The sequence below is a fragment of the Dermacentor andersoni genome, chromosome 11 (genome assembly GCF_023375885.2).
Source record: "Dermacentor andersoni chromosome 11, qqDerAnde1_hic_scaffold, whole genome shotgun sequence".
NCBI classification, from domain to species: domain Eukaryota; kingdom Metazoa; phylum Arthropoda; class Arachnida; order Ixodida; family Ixodidae; genus Dermacentor; species Dermacentor andersoni.
This window is the reverse complement of record NC_092824.1, coordinates 9,350,888-9,377,125: the sequence shown is the minus strand read 5'-3', so window position 1 is coordinate 9,377,125 and position 26,238 is coordinate 9,350,888. Positions and strand designations below refer to the sequence as shown.

At 43.6% G+C, this 26,238-nt stretch overlaps 1 long non-coding RNA gene across 1 annotated transcript in view; it reads left to right on the top strand.

The window, feature by feature from the left end:
* The window catches only part of LOC140214097 (uncharacterized), a 34,270-nt gene extending 8,310 nt beyond the window's left edge, over positions 1–25,960 (top strand). The window contains exon 3 of the long non-coding RNA XR_011891019.1: positions 12,780–25,960. This is a non-coding gene — a long non-coding RNA (uncharacterized lncRNA). The remainder of the gene's footprint in view (positions 1–12,779) is intronic.
* Positions 25,961–26,238: the final 278 nt, after the last annotated feature.

Genomic DNA, 26,238 nt, shown 5'->3' with positions numbered 1-26,238 from the left:
CCCATCGACCCCACAATGCGCACCAAAATGTGGGACACTATGGTCCCACTGACCCAATCGACTATATGAATTTTTTTAACAAGATTAAATTTCGTTCACTTTGCAGAGTCACACGCACAATTGTTTCAATAATTTTGTCAGGTAAACTTAGGCTGAGAACTGAAAAAACGTTGAGTGGTAAAAATATAAATATTGTCATTCAGAATGGGATGCCCCCTGTCCCATGAGCTACAAGCAAGGACAGGGCATGTCCTCTAATTTGCTCAGAAGACAGGGATTTATTTGAACGTGTAGTGCAAACAGACGGTTAAGAAATGTATTAGTTTTGATCGTGGAATGGGAAAAAACAAGATGCAGAAAGTGGCACTTCACACTTTCGACACACAAATGATGTTCTCACTTCTTTTTCTTTAGTTGAACACCATCTGCACCTTCTCCTACTAGGAATCCTTATGGGATGTTCGTTCCCGCGGAACGATAGTTCATGGAGATCGTTACATGACTCATCGCTACATGGAGGCGCCAGCGCTGGGACGAACTCATCACTACTTATTTCTAAGTCACTTTGCAGCGGGTCATCCGGAAGGCTGAACAGGAGTTCCACGGCCTCCTCAACTGAAAGTGACTTCCCTGTAAAAATTATGATTGCAAATATCAAGAAACCCGTGTCTGTGAAATCTGACAAGCGCTATGCTCCAGGGAACCTAGCCCGCACTTTAGGCTTAGAAATATATACTCTGAAAACACACTGCACCGCGCATTGCTCAAATTTTCAACTAAACGGCGGGAGCATGGCACAGTAAAACCAGCTAAAATAACTCTTCCATCTATAAAGAATTCCATCTAGGAAGGTCTACATAAGAAGACCATCGAGCCATCAACACTTCAGTGGGCATGTCGGCCGGCCATCTGTCAACATCATGACAAACCCCCTTGCGTTTTTCACGCAGGTTAGTAATACGTATTCAACTATCAAACCTAGCAACCGATTTTTGGTCCAGCTGACGTGCCCCAAGTCTGTTTGCTGCTTTCTGTTGTGTATAGGAAACATTGCACTGTCCTTACTTATGCTCTGTGGAGACATGGAATCTAATCCTGGTCCGAGCACTGAACAGCTTTTGCAACAGCTATTTGATGGTAAAAAAAAAACATGCAGCAAAGGTTTGACGCAATAGAGGGAAAACTTAAGGATGTCGAGACGTCTCTGGCTGTAGTGAAAGAATTTCGCGAGAAACTGACAGATATGGAAAGAACAATTCAAAATTTGGGAAGAAAGTTAGTTGACATCGAGGACCGAGGTAGAAGGAATAATCTAATCATATTTGGTATTCCTGAAACCACTCGGGAAACGCCTGAATTTCTCGCAGAAAGCGTAGTTGACGATCTATTCCGGATCAAACTGGGCTTGCAAGTAGTATCTGTCGAAAGAATTCAGATTGGGAACGAGGAAATCGGATAGACCACGGCCTACGATACTGAAGTTGTTCGACCATCGCTAAAGAATGATGGTGCTCAAAAATTGCTTTAAGCTAAAAGGAAACAGTGTATTGATTTCTGAAGATTTTTCAGCCCCAACCAGACAGCTTAGGAAACACCTTTGGGATAACGCTGCTGACACGAGACGTAATGGCAGAAAAGTGAGGTTGGTTCACAATAAAGTTAAAATTGACAACGAAATGTTTGAATGGAACACTGCCGAAATGAAAATCGGCCCTCTTCATAAACAGAAAAGAGAGTGCACAGCCAAAATGACAAGGAAGCTGCACAGAAAGAACACTTTGTTGTGTGAACATAAATGCATTCTCAATAAAACGGTGGACCTTGAAACTATTGTGATCACTCATAACCCGGATATATTTGTTATCATTGAAACATGGCTGCACTGCGACATTAATGACTTGGAAATTACACCAGTTGGGTATATAGAGAGAGAGAAAACAAGGGTAGGAAAGGCAGGGAGGTCAACCAGAACAGCATCCGGTTTGCTATCCTACACTGGGGGTGGGGGAAAGGGGAATATAAAGAGAAAGAAAGGGAAAGAGTAAGCACTGAGTATGTGTGGGAAAGACACCATACACAAGGACACTATAAACGGTCTCTTAAGCCCGTGCACTTCAAGTACTGCACTAGTGCATGAATTGCTTTTCGAGCCAGTGATGGGTGTGGCCACGGTCTGAGTATCTTCGACTCGGTGAACGGTCTAGAGTCCAGTCAGCGTAAAGTTGCCCGCAGAGAGAGGCGTTGGACATTGTAGTGAGGGCAGGTACACAATAGGTGCTCGATGGTCTCCTCGCACCCACAGGAGTCTCACATGGGGCTCTTGGCCATTCCCATACGATAGGAGTACGCGTTCGTAAACGCCACGCCCAGCCACAAGCGACACAAGGTTGTTTCGCCGCGGGAAAGGCTAGATGGAAGTTGTAGCCGTAGCGTGGGGTCCAGTTTACGTAATCTGCAATTGAAGGCACTTGAGATCCAGAGATCTTGTGACTTCTTGCGAGCAAGTAGGCGAAGTTCTCTGGCAGCGTCCGACCTCGCCAAAGGTGTTGGACGCATCTTGCTATCTTCGTGGACACCCCGGGCAGCCTTATCAGCTAGGGTGTTGCCGACGATGCCACAATGAGCAGGAATCCACTGAAATATAATGTGGTGTCCTCTTTCCAGAGCATGGTGGTGCATTTCCCTGATGTCAGATGTCATCTGCTCGTAAGTTCTGTGACGTAATGCAGACTTAATACTGTGAAGGGCTGCCTTAGAGTCACAAAATACGACCCATTTCTCTGTTGGCTCTTCGGTGATGTAAATCATAGCGGCATGGAGAGCTGCAAGTTCTGCCGATGTAGATGTACTCGTGTGCGACAATTTGAATTTAACTGTAACGTTCTTGCCTGGAATGACGAATGCGGCAGTTGAGCTGGTAGGTGAAGTCGAACCATCGGTATATATATGAATGTGGTCATGATACCTCTGGTGCAGTAATAGGAGCGTAAGTTGCTGCAGAGCCGGCGCTGGATGATTGGACTTTTTTGTAATTCCAGGAATAGTAAAATTCACTTGAGGCTGTCGAAGGCACCACAGGGGAAAGGAAGGCTTTGCCGCCGGTGTAAAAGATGCCGGTATGCACTCTTGATGAGCACTAATCACTCGTGAAAAGGTCGCTTGAGGTCTCTTGGCTGGTAGGGAGGCCAAATGGTGGTCGGGGATCCTTGACAGGTGGTGAATGTGCACTCTGAGAGAGTCGACAGCTACATGTGTCTGGGTTATATGGTCTCCCGCGATGGTGATTGTTGCTGCTGTTGAGGTGCACCGAGGCAGCCCTAAACACGTGCGTAGGGCTTGACCTTGTATGCTCTCCAAGGGGCGAAAGTTCGTCTTGCATGCATTTGACAACACTGGTAGGCTGTAACGTAGGAGTCCGAGAAACAAAACCCTGTACAGCTGCAACATAGAATGGACTGGTGTACCCCAGTTTTTCCCGCAGAGAAATATGAAGACCTGAGTAATGGTGACTAGCTTCTTCTTCAGATAGACGCAGTGAGGGCTCCACGAGAGGTTCCGGTCAATGATGACGCCAAGAAAGCGATGCGTCTTAACACAGGATACAGCTTGGCCATTGATGGTAACGGGATACAATGACATTTGTTTGCGCGTAAAACCAAGTAATGTGCACTTTTCATTAGACACACTGAGGCCTTGTTCTCGGTGAAGGTTGCCGCCCGCTGAAGCCTGGCTCTTAGCTGAGGGCGAGTCACCGCAGAGGCCCAGATGCAAATGTCGTCGGCGTATATTGAGACATGTACTGTCTGCGGTAGGTAATCCGCTAGTCCTACCAGGACGAGGTTGAACAAAATAGGGCTCAACACTCCACCCTGCGGCACACCACGGCAGATGTAATGGTCTGAAGTTGGGCCGTCTTCGGTCTGTAAGAAAAAACGCCTCTCAGTCAAATAGTCCCGTATGCATTTATATATCCGGCCACCAACTCCAACAGCCTCAAGTGAGTTCAGTATGGCTTCATGGGCGACGTTATTGTATGCTCCTTTTATATCTAGAAAAAGTGCCGCAGATAGGCGCTTGAGGCTTTCTTGATTTTGGACCCATGTTACGATGTCGATGATGTTGTCAATGGACGTGCGACCTCGACGAAAGCCTGTCATGGCATCCGGATAGATATTGAATCATTCTAGGTACCATTCCAAGCGAGCAAGAATCATTCTTTCCATCACTTTGCCGACGCAGCTCAAAAGCGCAATTGGACGATATGATGAGATCTCAAGCGGAGACTTTCCAGGCTTCAGAATGGGGATCAAGCGGCTCGATTTCCATTGTTTAGGAACGCCACCGTTCTGCCAAGACTTATTGTAGTAGTTGAGCAGCTCAACACGTGCTTCATGTCCAAGGTGGCATAGGGCAGCATACGTGATGCCATCAGGTCCTGGTGACGAAGAACGCCTGCAGGTCACCAACGCAGCATCGAGTTCTTCAAGTGAAAATAGCACGTTCATTTCTGGTACACGTGCCTCAGGGATCTCATTCGATGCTGCGTCAGTAATGATGGCCACGGACCCAGCAACCTGTGCACAGAACTCTTCAGCCACTTGAAGTTCCGAGCGGAGTTGGTATAGGGCCAGGGCAGCGAAGGGCTTCCTTTGATGCAGAGATGAGCAAAGACCCCTAACCATTCTCCAAATGTGCGAGAGCGATTTTCGGGGATCAAACGACTGACAGAAAGTTTTCCATCGCTTATCTTCCAATTTATCCATGCGATGCTGGACTTTGTTTTGTATGCGTTGTGAAGCCCTCAGATCCAAGACGGACTTCGTGCGCCGATACCTCCTCTCCGCCTGTCGGCGTGCTGCACGCAGCCTCTCCAGTTCCATGTCCAAGTCTGTTCGCCTTGCTGACCTTGTAAGCGAGCAGATGGATGTTTTCAATGCCTCTGCAATTGCTTCTTCGATAGTGTGTGAAAGGCCTTCCCGACATGTGTCATTCATATTGTCACGTGGTAGTGACGGTTGAGAAGGCAGCAAAAGTGTGATTAACGAAACAAGCGTTTTATTGGGTGAACTTGTGCCCTCAAAAACAGGCTGCACTCAAAGAAGGATGGTAGCGGCGAACACGATCGGCGGTTGTCGAAAATCTGATGAGCGGGTCAAGCGCGTCGGCTTTTATACATCTGTCGTTGAATGTTCTAGAGCAATCGCTGGGACCCGCGTGCCTTCCACAAAGTTCCACATTATTCGCGTCACGCACACATGCAATCAGATAACACAAGTTGTGGTGAAAGACAGTGGACGGAACCATCGATAACATTCTAGAAACTTCTTTTACATGCAGGCGCGTCCTGCGCTGTGCGATAACATTTGTTAGGCGGCGAGAAGTGGTCACCCGATAAAGAAGTACACGTGTCAATATCCTTCTTAAACTTTGACCAATCAACTGTACGCAAGACAGTAGAGGAGCGTTGCTCAACTCCTCTAATCTTTATGTATGTTGAAATTTCATTGTAGAGGAACCAAAAAAGTTTTGGAATTATATAAGTGAAAAAAAGGAACCGGTGTCGCAAATTTTGGTTGATGGTTCTGTGGTTACCGATCACGGGGATATTGCGCACCACTTCAATGACTACTTTCACAGTGTGTTTTCTAAATCCGGTGCTTGTCCATCCAATGACGCAGTGTTTCACCCCTGTGATGTAAATTTTATTTCGTACCCTGGCGTAGTTTCTATGTTACTAAATTTAAAAACTAAATCATCATGTGGTCCCGACAACCTTCTTAACGTGTTTCTGAAGAGATATGCGGAATCTGTTGCAAAGTTTCTAGTTATTTTATTTCGTATTTCATTACTTCATGGAAAATTACCGAGCGACTGGAAGATAGCCAGGGTTGTGCCAATACACAAGAAAGGTGATCGCACATTATTACAAAATTATTGTCCAATATCACTTGCATCATCATGTTGTAAACTAATCGAACATATTATTGCCAACCAGATGACAAACTAATTTTAAAACTCAGACACATTGGACTCCCAGAAATTTTAATCATGTGGATATCAAACTATTTAACCAATCGCTACCAATTTGTAACAGGTAATGAGCAGCAATCAGGTTGCCTTCCGGTCGGCTCTGGCGTGCCCCAAGGAAGTGTGCTGGCGCCATTATTGTTTTTATTATATATTAATGACATTACTGCTGAACTTGATCTGAATGTCCAAATCAGGTTGTTTGCGGATGATTGTGTGCTTTTTCAAGAAATAACTTCAATTAACGACCAAATCCATCTTAACACCTATCTTGCTAAGATTTTTGAATGGTGTGAAACGTGGGACATGAAACTTAACACTGATAAGAGCGTCTTTCTTCGCTTCTCTCGCAAAAAAGCTCCGCTTTCTTTTACCTACAGGCTTGGTTCGTCACCTTTGCTGGAAGAGACTAAATATAAGTATTTGGGTGTCACACTAACTAATACTTTATCATGGAATTTACATATAGATAACATCTGTTCTTCCGCATTCCGTAAACTGTACTTTTTAAGACATAAGCTAAGAAATTCTCCCCCTAGCGTAAAATTACTTGCTTACAATTCACTAATTAAACCTAAACTTGAATATGCATGCGTTGTCTGGGACCCATTTAATAAACACAATATCACCCGCCTAGAAAAGGTACAGAGAAAAGCTGTAAGGTTTATTTACTCAAAATTTTCCTCGTATGACTCACCCTCTAAATTAATGCAGATTAACGGTATACAATGTCTTGAACAACGAAGAAAAAATTTACGTTTGCAGTTTCTTTTCTTGCTTTGGAATCAAGATCTAGCTATTAACTCTTCTCCATATCTGTCGCTTTCAACGTCAAGGCATACACGCCACCATCATCCTAATTCCCTGACGCCGTATTTTGCGCGAACAAATTTATTCAAGTTTTCATTTCTCCCTCGCACTGTAACCGACTGGAATGATTCCTTAATGCCTTTCACCACACTTTGATGTTTTTTTTTTGTTTTTTTTACCTTGTTATTATTGTTTTGTTGCCATTTGACCCACCCTGCTTGGACCTGTACAAGGTTTGCAGTACTGAATAAAGAAAAAAGAAAAGAAGAATATGGTCACTTCTATGTGTTTCTATGTCTGTAAACCATTGGACGCTCGAGGCAAAGCGCCGTGACACCAAAGTTAAGTCCAAGCAGCTACTATAGCTCGTGCCTCTCAGAAATGTAGGGCTGCCATCATTCACACAGCACAAATCATGGTCAGCAGCAAAGGAGGCAAGGCTCTTGCCTTTGGAGTCAATTTTAGTGCTTCCCCATAGCTGGTGATGGACGTTGAAGTCACCTGTGATAACCCAGGGGCCATTGTTCATTAGTAATATTTTCTTAAGTCGTTCGCCGTCAAAGTGACCCGCTGGTGATATGTAGGCTCCAATTAGTGTAAATGACGCATTCTTCTTTTGGACATTAAGGCAGACATATTGGTTGTCGTCATGAGGCTCTATCGCGTTAGTGACATGTGTTAAGTCCGTGCGGATGTAGATGATCACTTTCGTGCTCGCACCGCATGTGGACGAGACGAAAGATTCATAACCGGACAGTCTGAGTGGAGTTGATGTATTTGGTTTGCAAATGACCAGTATGGGGAAGCGATTTGTAAAAATGAATTGGCGAAAGTCTGATATACGGGTCCTTAGACCCCTGGCATTCCACTGAAAGATCGACGCACTTTTAAGTTCAGTGTGGAAGCGGACTATTGGTTGAGCCATGATGCTTGAACGATGCTAGCAAGCACTGGATTTAGTGCATCCAGTATTTGCAGAGCGCTTCGAGCTGCTGGTCTTTGCAGCTTGTTCAGTATAATGCGCATTGTATTAATTAGCGATTGCAGCATGTCAGCCACCTGCCTGTCTTGGTCGCACAAATCGCCGACAGTAGACGTCGGGGGTTGTCCAGCGAAAGTTTGCTGTGATTCTGTTGGTGAATGTTATCGTTTCGGTAGAGCCAGCCAAGATTCGGCAGATGTGGTCTTCTCAGTGGACTTGCTCTTCGCGGTCCTTCCCACATTGTCTGGCCGGGGCGGTGGAGGAGGAGGAGGTGGTGTTGTAGGAAGTGGCATGCGCCTTCCTTGAGGAGCGCCGGCAACGTGAACGTCGCTTCCTGATTTTATCGGCGGCTTCACGATGAGATTAATGATCTCTCGCCATCTCTTTCAAGATGGCCATTTCCTTCTTAATATGTGGGCATTTCTTCGATGAAGCTTCATGTGATCCTCTGCAGTTTGAACACTTCTTTACAGTCGCGCCACATTTATCTGCAGCGTGGGGCTCTCCGCAGTGGGGGCATGCTGCCTGATTTTCGCAGACGCTACTGACGTGTCCCAGTTTCATGCATTTGCGGCACTGAAGTGGTTTTGCAATGAAAGGCCGCACTGCATGTCTGAAGTGTCCCACCTTAACATGCGAGGGTATATATTTGCCCTTGAATACTATTTTCACGCAGCGTGAACTGCCTAGCCGCTTAACATCAACGATGACCTCATCATTGGCTGGCTTGATAATAATCGGCAAATCGTTATTAAGGATGGCGACGTCTACATCATAGATAACACCGGTGACTACGTCAGATCCCAGAGGGATATAAGAGCGCACCTGAACGCCATCGAGGTCCGTTACGCTGCGTAGAGTGGTCAAAGCAGCTGCATACTGGACATCAACCACCAGTAGATTTTTTCAGGTGTTCACTCGAATGTCCGATATTTCATTTGGTACCAGGGCTTCCAGTGACATCGACAAAGATTGCCTGTTAAGTAGCTTCATGTTGACGGTGGGAAGCAGGGGCACAAATATGATGGTATTGGCATTCGGCCTCTGCGTCTGTCTCACTGTTTGCGTGCTTGACGATGAGGACGTCCTGGTGTTCCTTCGCTTCGCTCTGCGGCTCTGCACAAGCTGGAAGTCGTCATCGGAAGTGTCCTCACTGCTGAGAGAGTAGGCATGGGTGTCGTCGCTGTCGGTGTTGCTCTGCTGACCGATCCGCTTCCTGGAGGCGGCCGCCGCTGACGTCGCCGTCGCCGGCAGACGTGCGGGGTCGTCCACTTCCATCACGACCGAGCAGGGAGCGAGGATCAGCGGATGAACTTAGGTTTTCACAGAAATAAACCGGAGCTAGAAAGAACAGCGCTGTATCAAAAGACACTTCATTGTCGTCCACCCAGTCGGGTATAGGATTTACAGGAAAGATAGGGGCGCCCGCGGCGGTGGTGTAGCAGTTATGTTTCGCGAATCTCTGACTGCCATGAGGTTACCCGATATCGTAGACGTAGAATGTGTTATAGTAAAATTTGTTTCAGGGGATTTCCACCTTCTGGTTGGGGAGTTTTATCGCCCACCAAGTTCACCCAGTGTTTTCTTTGAGAAACATAATGAATTCCTGTGTGTACATAGAAACAGTAAGAGCAATTTATTATTAGTTGGAGATTTCAACGTTCCAGATGTCAGCTGGGCAGACGAGTTCCCTGATGCACTTTCCGCTTCCGCTGAACCTCTCGTTGACATCATCCTCCTCCATGCTTTAACCCAACTTGTAAAACTAACAACACGCGTCAATGGAAATAGCGCCTCAGTTTTAGATTTATTTCTCGTTAACGATACACTACTCAAGCGAAACCCAACAGTGCATCTTTTTGAGGGAATATCGGATCATAAAATCACAATCCCAGTTAACGTCGTGCCTGAAAAACAGAGAAAAGAGAGGCTAATTCCCTTGTTTGCACAAGCCAGCGATATCGACTTACTAGATGCATTAGGTTGTTCATTTTCTATTTTTTTGTCGCGGTACGAATCAAGCAACATATATGTCGACAGCTTGTGACGTTTTTTCAAAGAAACGGTCTGGCAATGCATGAGCAATTTTGTACCTTGGAAGCGGAGACAGCGCCTTACTACGAATCCTTGGATAACAAAAGATATTGTTCGACTGGGAAGAACAGCAAAAAAAAAAAAGTAGGCAGCACCGGTGACGCCCCTCTGCTCATAGTGCCCATAATTTATTTGAACTGCGAACTCTACTAAAGCACGACATCAAGAGGGCAAGGGACTATTATCAATATGTGTCCTTAACATGTTTTCTTTCTACATCCCCGGAAAAATTCTGGCTACACCTATCTCCAAAGGAAAAGAAATCTATCACAAGCCTCCTAATTAACGGTACGGCTAGAACTGATAAGGAAATGGCTAATGTGCTTAACTACTTCTGCTCGGTGTTCACTGATGACGATGGTATTGTTCCACACTTTTCGACGCTTGAAGAGGTACCACCCATGGATGACATCACTATCAGTGAGGAGGGAATACTATCAATTTTACTTAAACTAGATGCCAAAAAGTCATCTGAAATAGACTGAATCCCTAACGCTTTCCTACACCGATATGCTGAGGGGTGCGCAAAATTCTTATGTTTCATATTTAGGAAATCACTGTCACACGCCAAAATTCCCAGCGATTTGAAATGCGCCAGAATAACTTCAATACCCCAAAAAAGGTGATCCATCCATTGTTACCTCTTATAGGCCAATTTCTCTTCTCTGCACTTGTGCCAAAGTATTCGAACGCATTATTTTTAAACACATTTCCAGCTTCATTGAAGATAATAAAATAATCAATAGTCGCCAGCATGGTTTCGGACGAGGAGTTTCTACAAAAACGCAACTACTAGAGAGCATTCGCAACTTTGCTGCAGCGTTGGATAAATCTCGTCAGGTTGACATCATATTCCTTGACTTTGAGAAAGCTTTTGACTGTGTATCTCATCCTAAACTTCTTTTGAAACTAAGACCTCTACTTAAAAACGATTCCCTCCTTGCATGGATCGCAGCATACTTGTCTTTTAGCCAGCAATCAGTGTCCATCGACGATGTCAGTTCAGATTCTGCCTACGTTCATTCAGCTATCCCCCAAGGTTCTGGTCTTGGGCCGTTATTCTTTTTGATCTTCATAAACGACATTGCTCAAGACATACCGGTAAAAATCCGCTTATTTGCGGACGATTGCATCCTATATAACAAAATCCGCAGTTCTGATGACCAGGTTTCTCCTAACAAATATTTAGCCCAGATTACAAATTGGTGTACTTCGTGGCAAATGCAAATAAACCGCAGCAAAACGGTAGCAATGAGACTTACGCGTACGATGAATCCACTCAGTTTCATTTATAGTATGAACGGTAACAATCTGTCTGTAATTTCAAGTTACAAATACCTGGGGGTAACTATTACATCTGATCTTCGATGGAATGATCACGTCACATACATACACAGGAAAGCCATGAGGCAACTAGGCTACTTACGGCGGACACTTCCCAAAGCGTCAAGCGATGTAAAACTCTTGGCCTATAAAATGTATATAAGGCCAACACTCGAATACGCTGCGGCAGTATGGGATCCGCACACAAATACATACATAAGGAAAATAGAAAACATTCAGTGAAAGGCAGCTAGATTCATTTTTAATTCGTACAGCAGCAAAACATCGCCAACTGCTCTATTAATTTCTTCAAATCTAGAATCCCTACAAACAAGACGGTACCGTGAAAGGCTAAAAACATTTTACATGATATACAACGATAACCTTGGAATGGACAAAAGCACATACTTGAAGCCTCTTACGCAGCGTCCCACTCATTCTTTCCATTAAAAAAAAAGTTAGCGAAATCTATTGCACAACTAACACTTACATGAATTCCTTCTTCCCCCGTACCATCCGTGATTGGAATAGTTTGCCCAGAGAAGTAATCGAGAGCTCTTCTGTTGCCGCTTTCACTGCCGCACTTCAAAATGCGAAATGATAGTGTCTTATCACCAATGGTCTAGTAACGTTTCATAAAAGCATCACACTTATATCCTGCTTTTCTTTGATGGTTTTACAGTTATGTTTTCTTTATGTTGTGCATCGCATTGACATGTCTAATGCATCGAACCAAATACTTTTTTCTTGTTTTCGTCACATTGCCAATTGTTAAGCAATGCTCTTGTCTAATATGTCTTGATGTGTGTTCATATATCTACTATTTTATCATTTCAAATTATATAATTCAGTGCCGTACTTGACACACCAGTTGCTTTTCTCCAGTTCCATTTGTTTGCGTGTGTGCTCTTTTTGTTGTTCAGGTACATTTGTACCGAAGTGTAACCCACTCCTGCTTAAGGCCTAGAAATCAGGCTAGCAGTACTTAATAAATAAATAAATGAAACAAATAAAAAAACTTTTGGCACTCACCATTCATTCAGAAGGTATGCATTGAAGCGACAAAATCCAACAAAAAAGGCACGCTGAGTGCACATTTCGAACGCTTTGAACAAAACAAGTTTTTATGCTTCCATCTGCTGAGCAATAAACAAGTTATGCAAAAATAGCTCTGTAAACAAGCCGAGAGATAGCACAAAAAGTCTGAGTGCAGTGAGTACCGCGAAATATGAGCCACAAGCGTTTTTTTCAAGTTACGAGAAAGTGGGACGCTATTGTCCCTCTGTCCCACAGAGGGTTAAGGAGAGCACACATTTACCAATGACCGGGTGCATAATCCGGCTGTAATACTTCGTGCAATCTTCCTTTAAAATATTTTTCCTTGTATTCATTGATGTGCTAGTCAAGTGCTTGATGGGAGGATGTGCAGTCAGGTTAGACCTTTAATAGGAAGTATTTTTTTTTTGTACTGCTGGCATTCTTCCTCATTTTGTAGGCTGTGTGTTAATGGTACGTGCATTTTGTTTCCCTTGTGTCTATACAGAACAAGTTCACCATGGTGTGACAAAGAACAAGACACAAGGGAGACAGTGGTTGCTGACACTACCACAATGCATTCTTCGACCGTAATGACACGTCTAACTTGTGCTTACACTGTGTAGTCAGTGATTCATCAACCTGGTTTCCTGTAAAGGTGTCAGCTGTTGTTAACGATTGTGCTGCATTGTTTTATTCTCTTTTACATTATACAGGAAGCAGTGTTTGCAGGTTTATTCCAAAGAATCCTCAGAGGACAGAAAAAACTTGGGATGGAGCCTCATGTGACATTCTTCAAGCCTAGTGATAGAAAATTTTGTCTAGTTGCCTGCTACGCTGCTCTGAAATCGTAATGAATAGCTCATTGTGTGGACGCTTTGGATCTAGCTTTGCCATTGTGATGGCAACAATGCTTTCCAGTATTGAGGCTGAGAACCAAAGACTTAAATATAGTGAGCAGAAAGTAAATGACATAGGCTGGAGAAATCACTGGCAACTTTGAGGGCCAGCGGTACTCAAGCCTACCACATACCAAGCTATATATAGCATGCTGTTCCCAGTAGTCAATGCATGCGTGTGCATTTGGCAAGCACAAGCAGGAAGGGAACAGTGCCACAGGAGGTTGTCTTGCCAAGGCCTGACATCATGCTGCCTCGTAGATATTAATGCCATTAGCATTTTTGTGGAACTTCACCCACTTTGCAGTATGTATACGTGTATGTGTGTGCATGTGTTTGTGGAATGCAACCATATCTAACTTTCATGCCACTCTTCAGTGAAAATGAAATCCCTTAAGAGTTCTCTGGTGCTGGGCAAAATTGAACGAGTGTCACAGGGATTCCTCAAGGACAGCAGCAGTTGATTCTCAGCGATTCTCTCAACGATTGTCAGTGTTTGCATGTACCGGCGCGCCACACATGCCGGACGCCAGGCACGGACTTCGCAGTAGCAGCGCTAGATGGCGCAGCATGACCAAAGAGAAGCGCAAGAGAGGAGCCCAGCCGCCAGGCACGTTCCTAAGAGGGGGCCCAGGGAACCCCCCCCCCCCCCCACCCACCCCCCGAAATTAAGACACATACCCCACCCATGCCACCACTTCTCAAACACATTCCTAAAGCGCCACCAAATCAATGTTGAAACTTGACAGCTATTCGGCGGTCAACATTTTGCTGCCTTTTTCACTCCTTTTGCATGTTGGTAGTTATCGGCATCTTCTGGGGTGTGAAGGCCAGTTTCCTCATCGATTTGGTGCCCACGCGATTAACTCAAGATGCATTCAGTTGTCACCGTCTTTTCTACGGTCACGTGCATCACTGTTGCTTCATTAGTTCAGCCTTCTTTGTTTAGACTTATCCAGGGACTAGGAAATGGATTCGGTTCGTGGTCAGCTGGTCTGTATGCAGGTGGAACGAGTTGCGGCCAGAGAAAACGCCAATTAGGTTTAACTTCCCCTTTTGCTTCATTATTTCCCCGAATAACGGCTTGCCGCGACGCTGACAGATTCTCGGAACCATATACCCGCGATATGAGTTAGATAAGGTGGAAAATAAAATAATACGAGACAGCATCCATCATCAAATCCTGCAATAACCCTTAAACTCATAGGCAATATGACTGTCACCTGTTAACTCCTCTGGCTTTTCTCTAATTGTAGAGCTCTTTTCATGCAAAATTGCCAACTGGAAACAAGAGTCGCAAGGAGTTGAGAAATGAGGCAATCTACTAAGGGAGAGAACTAATTAAGGTAGCAGCCAAACAGAAAGGAAAAGCGAAAATTAACAAATCAAACTTTATAAAAATATTTATGGATCAACATCTCTTTATTTAAAAAGGAAGTAGAACAGAAAAAGGAAGTGGTGAATAATTCCGTATGTTCCGAATGATGCTTCTACAGTTATCATTCGAGCCACCAAACGTAGACACTTCTCTGCTCTGCTTATGTAGGTGTTTTTCTAACCTTCCGCAGTGGGTGCAGTATGTCTAGAATCGCAGCGTCCTGCGCCCTACGCGGTTTTACGGGACTGGCAGCCACGCATCGTTACACAACTTCCCAAATAATACGAGTCGGTTGTGGCACTTAACTTGTTAGAGCATAAACAAGGGATCCAAAGGAACTGTGATTGTTCCGCAAATATATATTTCTCTAATTCTTCCAGATCGAATTAAAAAAAAAAAAAACGCTGCTATAGTCGGATACAAACTAAGTCTGCAGTGAAGTCCCGCCCACGCCCTCATAACCTCCAGCCACTGTTCCTCTGCGCGGCTGCAAGTAATCCGTACTTCAAACTTCTGTTACCCAAATAAGGTGGTAACCACAAAAATAAAATTGGTGCGTAATTTTATACGTTTTGCCTCGCCTAATATAGTGAAATGGCCTAAGCTTAATTCTTTATTGAACTGAAATAACATGCTTGCTTTGCTGCAACTATTTATTGTCAAGTTTCACTTCAGTTGGCAGTGAAGTTTCACGAGTAAAACGGGTTCAGCAGTGAAATAAACAGCACCGCAGACATTTGAAGAGTGAAATGCTCAGACTCCATACACTTTGTCCATGTCTGTTGCACATCTCATTGCTTCTGCCGAGGAAAAGACTCTTCAAGAATAGCAGACGCTCCGGAGGTATCAAGTATGACGCCATTTTGGAAAGACCGTATGATGACGATTTTGCTTGCTTCTGTGATTTACGGGCGAAGTAACACAACTCCGCGCGGTTTGTGTGCCTTGGTTTCCAATTGCTGGTTTTTTTTAAGTTGTATTCTACTAATCTTTATTTTACACTTTGGCTTCTTTACTTGTTCTTGGAAGTGTTCTTGCGCTTCTCTCCTGTGCAAGTCCATTTGACGTAGTTCCTTGTTTGCCAAGTAAAGGAAAGGTGTATCGCACAGGCGTACCTGTAAAATACACCTTAATTTCTCCTTTGTGGGTTTACGCATTTTTATGGTGAATGGTGGACGTTATTCACGTTTGTACTAGTAAAGTACCCATCCCCCTCATTTGCGTAGAAGTTACCTTGGGTTGCCCCCCATCCCTTCCGAAAAAAAAAATCCTGGGTACGTGCCTGCCAGCCGCACTATATGCTTCATACACGACACATGCTTTGGCAGTGGCAATACGGCGTGTTGCTACATTGCTTTAAAGCTAATCACATTAACATCGACATTCATTGTAAAACAGGTTCTGCCGTAAGTTTTTTCTTTCCTCCAGATAAGCTTCATTATAAGAAATGTAGCTTTATTGAACGCTCAATGTGTGATGTGTACCAGCAAGCACAGGTGCACAGAAAGTGCAAATTCAATACATTTTAATGCAATTAGCATTCTTATTCTACCAACCCCACTTTGGTGTACTTCTATCTAGCGACTGTTGCACGACTTCAAAAGAAAAATTAGGTACAGCGCATCCCCAATGTGTGTCCATGTAAGCAATGGTTTATTTTTTAGTTTTGGAGAATGGTGCATTAAAACTACATATTGTATGTACCATATGCAGGTCTCTTTACATGTTATGACATATCCATGGATTTACATATTACATGTCCATGGTGTTGGGTTGTTTCTTTTCTTGTTCCACAGCTGTCTGGATCTTCTGAGGGGCCACCATGCTCAACAGCGAGAAGGGATAGTCTCCAGTCTCCTTTATATATACTATATGTCGGATGATGTCAATTGCCTCTTTATTATTGATTGGCAGTTCAGAGTGCCCTTTTCCAGTTATTTACAAACCGTAACTGCTACTCGTGATACTGCTGAAAGCCCCGTGTTAAAGATTTCCACACGTGTAAATTGCTTGCTCCTATGTGCATCTGTCGTAAATCATGCAAGTGAACTAAAAACATGTGTAGTGCCCAAACTTTAGTCAGATGCCACAGTCGACTGGGGTGGATTAGATATTCATGGGAGTTAAGGGTGCAAAATGTATTAGGTACTGTATAAATAAATACAAGACAATTTGACATTGCTTTGCACGTGCGCAGTCACTACAGGTTAGAAGAAACTAGCACCAAAGTGTGGGAGTGGTGTCAAGAAAGCTTTGGTTTAAAACATTTCTGATGGTTGGTTTCTGACCTTCTGCCCCCAGCTTAGCACTAAGATGGTCTATCCGTTATACCATGAAGTCGCGCTTGGAAATCCCACACAACATCCTTACCCGCTTCAACTGTGCAAGCCAGTATTTTTGAGATGCTTGGCATGTGAATTGCGTCGCATGGCAAATTTACTGATAATAGTGAAAATGTGTGCTCGGTTTAAATTAGTTTTACACCCTAAAAAGAAGCCTACACAATCGCTCCATATTTCAAAGACATTTGCCGAATGTCAATTCTACAGTGCCAGCAGGACAAAACACCGCAGTTGGGAGGCTATGCATAGTGAAGCTTCCTTTGTGGCATTCGAAGGTGTACTAGATTGCACTAAATACAATTAATCATAACATTCTTTTTTACTAAGCTAGAAGCCCTGGGAATTACCGATCCAGTACTAAACCTCCTAAAAAGTTACCTTATACGGTACATGATAGGGAACAAACAAATCTTTTTTGGAGGTGCTTATTCTGATGCTAAAGTTATTAACCAAGCTGTACCATAAGGCTCCATATTAGGTCCCTTACTATTCTCTATTTATATTAACGATTTACCCACATGTCTTAAGTCGGCACATTGTATACTATACGCAGACGATACTACTATCTCGATGCGTGACAATTCTTTAACTACCTTAATTTTTAAACTAAACAATGAGCTTGACCATATTGTTGCCTGGTGTTCGTCCAATCATTTAATTATCAATCCTTCAAAAATTCAATTTATGATTTTCCGTTCTAGCCAAAAAATACTACCTCGCTTGCCTGAGATAACTCTAGATGGTCATCACATTCCCGTCTCTGACTGTATATCATTTTTGGGCATCAAATTAGATTCTAACCTTAAGTTGCCTTCATTAAGCCTTGCCTTCATTAACATTGCCTTCATTAAGCAAGAGTACGCCTTCGGTATTAGAGCATTAATCAAGTCAAGAACATATTTCTCTAAAGACGCATTATTAGCATTATACTTTGCCTTCATTCACAGTCACATTAATTATGGTATTCTTTCCTGGGGAAACACATATAACTGTCATATCTCGTCTATTCAGCACTTACAAAACCAAGCAATACGCATTATCACTAACAATGGGTTTTTCACGAGTGCTACTCTACTACATGAAAATAGCATCCTTGTTGTAACGAAATTGTTCAACTATCATCTAATAATTAAGTTTTATAAGCTACTTACTAAACAGCTCTCGTACCAATTCATCGATTCCAGCCACCTCATCAATAACAATAATACCAGGTTTGCGCATAACTCCAATTTTCTACTACCTATGGTTCATTCTAACTCTGGAAAAATGACATCATCATTCGATGCTATAAAACTGGAATGGTTTACCCGTCAGCATTAAATCTTCATCCTTTCATACATTAAGTCATGCCGTTAAGCTGTTTTAGGGAGCCCGTTACTCAACAAGGGACTGAGGATCAACAAGGGACTGAGGCAAGGGTGCCCTTTATCCCCGCTGCTGTTTATGATGTACATGGTGAGGATGGAGAGGGCGCTAGAAGGAAATATCGGGTTTAATCTCTCATACAAACAGGCCGGTACAGTAGTAGAGCAACAACTCCCAGGTTTATTTTATGCGGACGACATTCAAAGTGATTTGCAACATCTGGCTAATATCTGTGGACAGGAAGGCAACAATTTAGGTTTTAAATTTAGTGCTAGAAAATCAGGTGTTATGGTATTCAATGAAAACAGTGAACATACAGTAGAGATACAGGGCCAGGAAATACCTCAGGTAACACAATATAAATACCTTGGTATATGGATAAATGAGGGCAATAGATATATGAAAACACCGGAAAAAACCAAAGCAGTAAAGGGGAAGAGAAATTCAGCCATAATGAAGCACAGAGCACTATGGGGATACAATAGGTACGAGGTCCTCCGAGATATGTGGAAAGGTGTAATGGTTCCAAGACTTGCTTTTGGAAATGCGGTTTGCTTTAAATCAGGGGTACAATCAGGACTCGACAAGAACCGAAAGGCAGTGGGTCGCCTCGCATTGGGCGCTCACGGGAAGACTACAAATGAAGCTGTGCAGGGGGATATGGGCTGGACTAGTTTTGAAGTGAGGAAAGCTCGCAGTAAAATTGAGTATGAAGAACGGATGAGGAATATGGAAGAAAGTAAATGGGCTGGGAGAGTGTTCAGGTATCTGTACAGGCAGAACATTGATTCACAGTGGAGGAAAAGAACTAGGAAGCTTACCAGCAAGTATGCGGCCTGTGGGGTGGGGAACACAGCAACAAAGGAGGTCAAGCGGAAAGTCAGAGAGGCTGAATTAATGTCGTGGGTGGCGGCAATGGAAAAGAAACCTGCCATGAGTAACTACTTAAGAGGAAAAAACGAAATCAGGAAAGAAACAATTTATGATAACTCAAAGGGAAGCTGGTTACTTTTCGAAGAGAGATCGGGATGCCTTAGAACACACACCTATAAAGCGAGATATAAGAACGAAGAAGCATGTGCTTGCTGCGGTAAAGCTAGGGAAACTGGAGCTTGTTTTATTAGAATGTGAAGACGTCTACCCAGTGGTCGATTTAGGCACCACTGGCCTCCTTGAAGCCCTTGGTTTCAGCGGGAGCAGTGGTAAAGCAAACATGTCCGCAGTAGGCATTAGTAAGAGGCTATTGGAGGATTGGTGGAAGAAAAGTAGGGAAACGACAAAAGACGGAGACGTACAAAAGCACAGTTCGCAATAGGGGATCAGAAAATGTGGGCGTGGTAGTTCATAGTGTTTTTTCTTTTTTCATGGTTTAACCTAGGTAGGACATTAGGCAGTATAATAGCAAGAGCTTGGTGGCGCAACCCACCGCCCCGTTCCAAAGGGGACGTCATAACATCCATCTATCCATCCATGGTGGCGCGCATGAAAAAACGGTTTATAAGAACATATTTCACATAGTTTTCTCTCAGTGATTGCCTGCCTTTCACGGAAGAAACCGTTTGGAGGCAATCGATCGCGACGACCGCATCCAAGATTATTATTTTAAAAGTAAAATACTTCTGCCATGTCGAGAGTACTTGCAGAAATGTCCAGCAGGGCTCCCGCGTAGTATCTTTATTTAGCGCCGATAGCCAAACCTATGTGGCACGCGCCTTGTTATCCCTCAGACTACGCAAGTGAGGCGCTTCCGACAGATGGCGACTCCGTAAGTCCTCACCCCCAATATGACGTGACTGCACTGTTGCTACAGTGTTGGTGTTAAAGTGACGGCTCCCGCCACTGTAGTGCTGATGGTAAAGTACCGGGCCCTGTCACTGTAGTCACTACCAAAACTTAAAAATGATCACCCTGTTTAATGTAGGTTACAGAGCCTCTGTTGCAGTTAGGATGTGCCACCTAAGTGGGCCTTATCAGCTGCCATGCTAGAACAGATTCTTCATATTGCCACATCCTATATGGTCACCACGGGTATGTGCCAGGCGATGAGAACAACACTGAAGTAGCGCGCGAGTAGAAAAACAGAGACGACATCGCGCTGACTGTTAGACAGGATGCCAGTAAGCTATCGCAGGAGACGAAAGATCTGATCAAGAAACGCCAATGTATGAAAGCCTCTGGCCCTACAGCTAGAATAGAGCTGGCAGAACTTTCTAAGTTAATCAACAAGCGTAAGACAGCTGACATAAGGAAGTATAATATGGATAGAAATGAACATGCTCTCAGGAACGGAGGAAGCCTAAAAGCAGTGAAGAAGAAACTAGGAATTGGCAAGAATCAGATGTATGCGTTAAGAGACAAAGCCGGCAGTATCATTACTAATATGGATGAGATAGTTCAAGTGGCTGAGGAGTTCTATTGAGATTTATACAGTACCAGTGGCACCCACGACGATAATGGAAGAGAGAATAGTCTAGAGGAATTCGAAATATCATAGGTAATGCCGGAAGAAGTAAAGAAAGCCTTTGGAGCTATGCAAAGGGGGAAGGCAGCCGGGAAGGATCAGGTAACAGCAGATTTATTGAAGGATGGTGGGCAGATTGTTCTACAGAAACTGGCCACCCTGTATACGCAATGCCTCATGACCTCGAGCGTACGGGAATCTTGGAAGAACGCTAACATAATCCTAATCCATAAGAAAGGGGACGCCAAAGACTTGAAAAATTATAGACCGATCAGCTTACTGCCCATTGCCCACAAAGTATTTACTAAGGTAATGGCAAATAGAATCAGGAACACCTTGGACTTCTGTCAACCAAAGGATCAGGCAGGATTCCGTAAAGGCTACTCAACTATAGGCCATATTCACACTATCATCAGGTGACAGAGAAATGTGCGGAATATAACCAACCCTTATATATAGCTTTCATTGATTACGAGAAAGCATTTTATTCAGTCGAAACCTCAGCAGTCATGGAGGCATTACGGAATGAGGGTGTAGACGAGCCGTATGTAAAAATACTGAAAGATATCTATGGCGGCTCCACAGCCACCGTAGTCTTCCATAAAGAAAGCAACAAAATCCCAATAAAGAAAGGCGTCAGGCAGGCAGATACGATCTCTCCAATGCTGTTCACAGCGTGTTTAGAGAAGGTATTCAGAGACCTGGATTGGGAAGAATTGGGGGTAAAAGTTAATGGAGAATACCTTAGTAACTTTGGATTCGCTGATGATATTGCCTTGCTTAGTAACTCAGGGGACCAATTGCAATGCATGCTCACTGACCTGGAAAGGCAAAGCAGAAGGGCGGGTCTAAAAATCCATCTGCAGAAAACTAAAGTAATGTTTAACAGTCTCGGAAGGGAACAGCAGTTTACTATAGATAGCGAGGCACTGGAAGTGGTAAGGGAATACATCTACTTAGGACAGGTAGTGACCGCATATCCGGATCATGAGACTGAAATAATCAGAATAAGAATGGGCTGGGGCGTGCTTGGCAGGCATTCTCAGGTCATGAACAGCAGGTTGCCATTATCCCTCAAGAGAAAAATGTATAACAGCTGTCTTACCAGTACTCACGTACGGGGCAGAAAGCTGGAGGCTTATGAAAATGGTTCTTATTACTATGGAAAGAAGAATATGATAGGTGTAACGTTAAGGGATAAGAAAAGAGCAGATTGGGTGAGGGAACAAACGCAAGTCAATGACATCTTAGTTGAAATCAAGAAAAAAATGGGCATGGGCAGGACATGCGGGGGACGGCAGAAAGTTAGGTGGGCGGATGAGATTAAGAAGTTTGTGGGGACAACGTGGCCACAATTAGTACATGACCGAGGTAGTTGGAGAAGTATGGGAGAGGCCTTTGCTCTGCAGTGGGCGTAACCAGGCTGATGATGATGATGATGAATGTGCACAATGCCCTCTAAAGCTCCTTGGGTGTCGCCACACTAGTGTCTTGACAGCTGTAATTATCTGTGTCCCCCGCAAAAGCATTGCAGAAATTGCAGCACTTACCTTTCTACTCACCTGCAAGTTGAGAGGGAAGCTAGATAGATTGGCAGAGAGGAGGCATAGAATGTTTAGAACCTATGCAGTCACGAAACGAGGGAGTAACAGCCTTGCCACTCTTCGCTTACAGTACCCTACAAGAGGGGGGGGTCTGGGAAAAGGTGATGTGAGACGGCAAGGAAAAGCTATGGTACGTTTCTGCTATTTCTGAAAAATAAATGCCATGCAAATTTGTCAAGCAGAAAACTTACCTAGGGCATGCAGAAGGAGAGCCACATTAAAGCGCACCGTAGGGTCTAGGCGACACTACGGAAGCAGTCACACGTCAAATCAACAATTCTCTGCCTGCTGCAGTAGCTTTGCGGCTATGGCATTGCTCGAGGCTGCAGGTTTGATCATAACCGCAGCAGCCGCATTTCGGTGGGGGCAAAATAAAAAAAAATGCTCATGCAGTTAGATTTAGGAACGCATTAAAGAACACCATGGTGTCAAAATTAATCCGGAGTCCGCTATTACAGTGTGCCTCATAATCGAGCTGATTGTGGTTTTGGCACGTACAGCCCCGTAATTCAATTAAAGTTTAATACTTCTGCCCCACTGCAATGTGCCATGTGAGTCAATGAATACGTACGCTCAAACTTCTCAGAGGTTATGAATTATGGTGCACAACAACACCTCGAGCAAAACATGTTCCCCAGTGTGTTCTGTGTACTACGCAGACAAACAGCAATGGTGCACGCAAGGTAATGTTTAACATCAACTCGTCACTCTTGTGCTGGATTAAACATTTAAGAAATTAAACATGGGCCATCAACATCACTGCTAATTTATCAGTCAACGCAAACAGTACGGAAATCTTCACTTACCTCGATTCCCACAGTGAGTGGTATTCGAATATTGTTTTACCACATTTCTTCCATCTTCAGATTTATAAAAAGTGCACAGCTGCAGAACAGATTAAGAATTACGAATTCATCTGCGAGTTCTGTCACATTTACAGAATGTGGACTTCATGCAAGAACAATTTTACAGCAGCCTCAGGTATAAGAACATCAACTGTTTGATGCCTAGCAATTTCGGAAAGCACCGATCTATAGCCGCTTAAAATGTATGCCTGAAAATTATTGTGAAAAAGAAGTGAACCCACTACATAACGACATACTAACAGTTACACACTTTTTTTTGTTACAAAGTAAATGTAATACACAAGGAGGTCCCAGAAAGAACTGTCTGGAGGACCTCCTGTTAAAACATGTATAAAATATAACATGATTAAGATGGCAACTAAGGTTTAAAACAGCAGCAATATACAACATATCGGAAGCAATTAAAGAACACATCAGGTAGTTCAATAATAGATAGAATTTATTGACTGGAAAGACAGGTCGTTAAAAATTACGCAGGAATGAGCAAGAAAGATATCATTGTGGTTTAAACATGCAACTACAATAAATTAACAGTAATTAGTAACAATAGTCATATAAAAAAATTCCTGATATAAAGAAAGTGTTAGGTTCTTGTACCTTGTCTACAAAACACCATGTATTTTTAAAGGTGAGTGTGCATCTCTCTAGTCCAGCCACAGCTGCACGTATACGTAGCTGTTGGGGCGGCAGCTCGCGCTGCCTAGCTTGGAGGTAATCTGCGATAGGAGCAATATTGGGCAAGCCGAGATGGCTGGTGGCTTTGTGTGTGCTGTTTTCCCGCGCACCTAGTGCCAGAGGCAACGTAATCTCGAGTTTCGGAGATGTGTTCAAGTGAGACACAGATGGAGCATTGGCTACCTTTTGTTGGCGCTCTTCATTATGACAGCATTCTGGCAGCGAGTGCTCACAGTCATCAAGTGAGATATCTGTTCTTGTTTGCCTGCTCACTCTTGACACCATGCTTGTTAATTTTATTAGTAAGCGAAAGTTTGCTGCAATTTGTATGGCCAATAAAAATGAACCATCATGCAGTTGTCAAGTGTTCTGTCGTGTGTAACACATTGCCATCGCTATCAATGCTTTGCCTTTTGGGTGAAACTTCCTATATTACTTGTAGACCCAATACTAGTAACAATGCATAATGACTACCAAATTTTTTGATGCCGTACCAGATCTTGCTCAAATTCTTAGATATGACACGCGAACACAATGTTGCACATTTACAACAAACATATGGTGGCCATGAGCAACAGGTTGTCACCTGTTGCATTGCTCTCGTGATTTTAACACGAACCTTTCTTTGTGGCATTCGACAGGTCTTGTGCTGCACTGGTCAGACTGTGTAGACAGCATTCCACTGCGAGCAGTGCTATCAGTTATGGCGGTGGTGGAGTGGACACAAAAGATTCACAGGCTTCGTACTGCCGATGTGATGATGTCGATCCCATATCTTTAGTCGTCCACTCAAATTAAACAATTATTTTTTTCATCGATTTTAGTTTTTTCTGATTGCCTTACAATTTGGAAATATTAAGAGCCCTTTCCACGAGAGAGAGCTAAGTCCATCAGCGATGGCACTTATTCCATAAAAGGATGAATTTCAATGTAACGAAATTGGCCGCCGTTCCTGCGACCCGGTCGACGGAGTGGAAAGGGGGGGTAAGCGTTATATAGTGCCCTGGTCATGGTGTACACCGTACACTGTGGCCCTGGTCGTTCGAACGCTTAGGGCCTGAAAGCGTTCGTTTGGGTTAACCCAAATAGACGCTAAATAATGGTTTGGCTTGGCTCTCTATATTATTTTTAAATAGGTGGCCCTAAAGCGATGAATGCGACGAGAGCCCTGAATCGGTGCTTCCGTTCTGCCCGTGCGGTCATAGAATAAAGAACCAACTTCGCCTGTGTCTGTGGCTGTGGAGAAGGGATTGTAGCTGTTTGATGTCGTTAAATGTGAGAGCTTGTGGCGAAGTGATTGAGTATGGCCGTAGTAGTTCTGCCCATGTAGTGTTTTGCGGACTTCACCTGTGCCTATGACTGATCGTGTTGCCTTGTGGAAAGCGACGTGGTTTGTGTGGATGTCATCGCAGCGTTTGCCAGCTCCTGGGTGGCCCCTGTGCCAGTTTTTGATGGCGTTGCCCATTAGCTTTGTGGAAGTTGATGTACATTGTGTGGATTTCGTTGCCGCTTATGACTGCCTTAATTATAGGTGGTCACGCTGCCTTTTGAAGCGCGTCCGAGCGCGAGAAACTTCACCGATTTTTGTGTAAACAACGTGGACGTCTCGAAATGTTAGCTAGAAATCAACCAGCAGTAAGCGAAGTCTGTATCTTGTGGTTTTTCAAGCTTGTGCTCATGCGACCAGCAGAAGAAGAAAAGGTCCGTTACGTAATGTCAGTTCCATAAAATCAGCTTTGCCGCAATACAGTCATGTTATGCGGTGAAGCATACGTAATGTATTGCGGTAAAGTATATGAAAAAGTAGGCAGGGACCACTGCGTTACTGGGGCGATTTTGTTGTATTATGGTCATGGCCGTGCGCGAACAAAGAAAATTCACGATCGAAGCGCATGGCACAAACATTGCCAATGCTTCAATTGTTTTTTTACGTTGATTAATCAGCCGTGACATGTGTGTTGTCGTCAAAACTTGTGCATTCGGTGATGTGAAGGTTGTTTTGGTATGTATCTGCATATGTTAGGGGGCCGGGTGTTGGTCACGTGATGTGTGTTATATATTGGTTGTTTTCTTTCAATAAACTTCATTTGATAGTGCTGTATCCTGTCCCGTTCTATTACTTTTGTCGGCATCTGTCATGCAGTAGCTCCCATGAAGCTTCAACAACTTGACCAATTTTCTATCGTATTTTCTATAATATATATACATATATATGTATATATATATATATATATATGTATATATATATATATATGTATATATATATGTATATATATATATATATATGTATATATATATACACGTGTGCGTGCGTGCGTGTGTGTGTGTGTGTGTGTAAAATGGTAAGGTGGGGTGGTAAAGCTAAAATGAAGAGATT